The sequence below is a fragment of the Pteronotus mesoamericanus genome, unplaced genomic scaffold (assembly GCF_021234165.1).
Source record: "Pteronotus mesoamericanus isolate MK-2021 breed Mesoamerican mustached bat unplaced genomic scaffold, CSHL_Meso_final contig_20, whole genome shotgun sequence".
NCBI lineage: Eukaryota > Metazoa > Chordata > Mammalia > Chiroptera > Mormoopidae > Pteronotus > Pteronotus mesoamericanus.
The window spans coordinates 3,763,557-3,766,638 of record NW_026555085.1 but is presented as its reverse complement, the minus strand read 5'-3'; the positions used below and the strand labels follow the sequence as shown (position 1 = coordinate 3,766,638).

Sequence of the window (3,082 nt, the reverse complement as noted above, 5' to 3'; positions counted from 1 at the left end):
CCCCCATTCCTACTGGTAATTTTTTTATTCTTGGCTACCCCTCTTTTCATCAGGATGAACAGGGGGAACCTGGGCATGCCTGGCATTCACCTGGTTTATTACTGAATAAGCTCTCATCTTGGGCTTCCCAAATCCTATAGAGGGCTGCTTGCAGTTCTCTAGCCTCCTAGAACGCTTTGGGCCCTCCCCACCTCGAGCCCCTTTTCCAGGTACTTCTCTCATCTCTGAGTTCAAGGCAAGTGTTCTGCCCCTATGAGAGGTTGGGTCCCTGAACCACTGGGCTCTGGTTGCAGAGCTGGTGGAGCAGCTTCACATGTCTGGGGACTCCCACAGGACACCTGGGGCCTGGATTGAATTCCTATCCCTTCCATGATCCACCACCCACGCTTGGCTCTTGCTGTCTGGGACACACTGTCCCAGCTCCTGCTTCCCCATGTTCCCAAGCTAGCACATACACAGCTTTTCATTCTAGCACTTCTGTGCTGCATGGGAGTCCCTATGGGGAGGTAGCCAGGGTTGATAAAAATAACAAGCATGGGGGCGTTTAAATGTTCCCCAATCTTCAGTCTTTACAGCCCTGGGCATTCTAGTCTCTGACACCCTTCCAAAATGGTCACGTGCAAGTCCTAAAGGACTCAGGTGCTTCATTCCCATTCCCGAGGTAGTCTTGCCAACCCCCGGTCCATCCAACTTGACCTTCAAATAGACATACAATCACGGAGAGGGCCCTCCCTTACCCTCTCCTACAGCAATGCAGGCTAAACGGTAATGGCTACAAGGCACCACCACGCAATCTCCTGCAGGAAAAGCTCACAGGCATTTATGAAACACGGTGTATCGGGGCTTCATGCCGAGAATTTATCATCTCCCAGTCAGGTACAGCTAGTGAACTGGGGGGAGGGGATCTCAGGCACCAGGAAACAGGTGCCTGCTCAGCCACTAGGAACTTGCGCTTGTCCCCATTAATACTGCTCTGAGGTTTCACACGGAAACCGGAGGGGTGCGCGCTGGAGCCGCTGGCCTTCGAGCACAGGTCCACCGGTCGGGAGGTGTTTGTCCGTCCGGTCTCCTCTCTGACCCTCCACAAAGCTGCGGCGCCACCTGCAGCCTCTGAACACAGCGAGAGTTCGACAAGCTGCCCGAGTCCAAGATGGTCTCTGCCGCATCGAGCACGCAGGCGTGCCCTCTTGTAGGCGGAGCCTCCAGACGCACCTCCCCGTCCTTCCGCGCAGGGTTTAGAGAACAGTATGAGGGCATTCCTGGATGAGCAGGTGGTTTTGTGCCTGTGAGAAAGCTGGGTGGGCAGTGGCAGGGGCTGTGGACTCCACCTCTGCAAGGAAGGAGTTGAACACTGTCCTAAAAGGCACGGGGAGCCCCAAAAGGTCTGGGCCTGTGTCTAGCCCGACCCCTGTACTCCACCCTTCAGTTCTGCTGCCAGGAGGAAGTTTGCAAAATCCAAATCCAAGCGCCCTAGAGATGCTGAAACCTGGGATCCAGACGTTGGGAGTGACAGAACAAGGTAGAGACTGGGGATACAGGGGAGCAGATGGGTTCCTCGGGTATTAAGGAAGTTAAATTCCCTTCAAAATATCCTTACGTTTTGTGGTTCTGGAATACAGTAGTTTCTTTTCCACCAAAGAGGTCCTCAGTCTGGTGCCACTGCACGGGGGCAGGGCAGCCATGGGACAAGAGCGTGTTCAGATGGCAGCTGCACAGTTGTACAGTGTCAGTATAAACACCTGCCCTGCCCTGTGCCCATTGCCTCTTGCTTCCACCCCGCACTACCTGCCTGCGTTTGCTGTTTTACCTCCTCTGAAGAGGGTTTTACCTCACTGAGTGTCCAACTAAATCCTTTAATTCAAGAAAATCCTATTTTGCCAAAATCACTCAGTAAATTGTTTGAACAAGTCTTTATTACCTATCTGAATAACATTAAAATACATTAAAATTAATTTATTAGGTAATTAAAATTATGAAACCACCATATCATGCTCCAGTTGTACACGCCTCAGATGTAAATGTCCCTGATCAAACACACTTGCAAAGACTATACTTTCAGGGATCATTTGTATAGTTTGTTACTAGAGAAGTTTCTCTGAACGTGTAGAGCACTTGAAACCACGAGGAGAAGGCATAGCCATTCTCTCCTGAGCATGAAGCTGGCTTTTGGTGTTGCTTTTGCAACTGCTAATGGCCATTGATGATAGTTCTTCTCTTCCTTTGGGAGAGTAAGAGAGAGAGGACACAGTCTAAATGGTTTCTTAAAAAAAAAAAAGGGCACATAAAATATGGGTTTTTCAATCTAAGCAGAACAGATGTTTATAATCTCATGTGTGTCTTTTGTGGGTGGGGGAGACAGAGAGAGACAGAAAATAGAGTTAACAGAGATTACTAGAAGTCGGACCAGAAAATCAGCAAAACCCACCTTCTGGCTCATGTTCACCACTCTGGATATGTTAAAAAAAAAAAAAAAGGTGAACATCAGACTACTGGGATATAGAGAATATAGAGGCATTCGGCCTACCAGAAAGTAAGAGGACAAAAAGCAGTGATCTGGCCTATTGAGCACAGGACTGCTCAATTGCCGGAACCAAGTTACCAGCAAATTCTATGAATAATCTTGTAGAGGGCAACCTCACAGGACCGAGGCCAGGTGAAGGACCAACTCTAAAAGTCCACTAATAACTGAAGGGACTAGAGCCACAGAATATCCTTTCACCTGGAGTGTAGGATTTGGCAATGGATTTGGGCAGGCGCATATGGATGCCTGCGAGGGTGTCTGTGTGAGGCATCCAGAGAGTAACACTGAATGGGTATTGATTGTTGAAATCAACATAGAAATGAGTATACCTCTCAGCTCCACTCACCTCAATTCTTCCTTTGCAACCTTGGATCATTCCCAGTGCCCAATTCCTCAACTTTTTGTTGTTGTTAGTGCATAATGTTGTTAATAAATAAGATTTATTGCATCAAGTAATAAATACATACAAAGAAACCAACTGTGTTATCTTCTTTGAAATGTTTGGATCAACTTACAGGAAAAGTGGAACTTAAATCAATATACAGTTTTAGGAAAAATTTC

At 47.9% G+C, this 3,082-nt stretch overlaps 1 non-coding gene across 1 annotated transcript; it reads left to right on the top strand.

Moving 5' to 3' along the window:
- The first annotated feature begins 2,043 nt into the window (after positions 1 to 2,043).
- On the top strand, positions 2,044 to 2,258 carry LOC129068095 (small nucleolar RNA U3). Its single transcript, XR_008528893.1, has one exon. It is a non-coding gene; the product is annotated as a small nucleolar RNA U3 (small nucleolar RNA).
- The last annotated feature ends 824 nt before the right edge of the window (positions 2,259 to 3,082 follow it).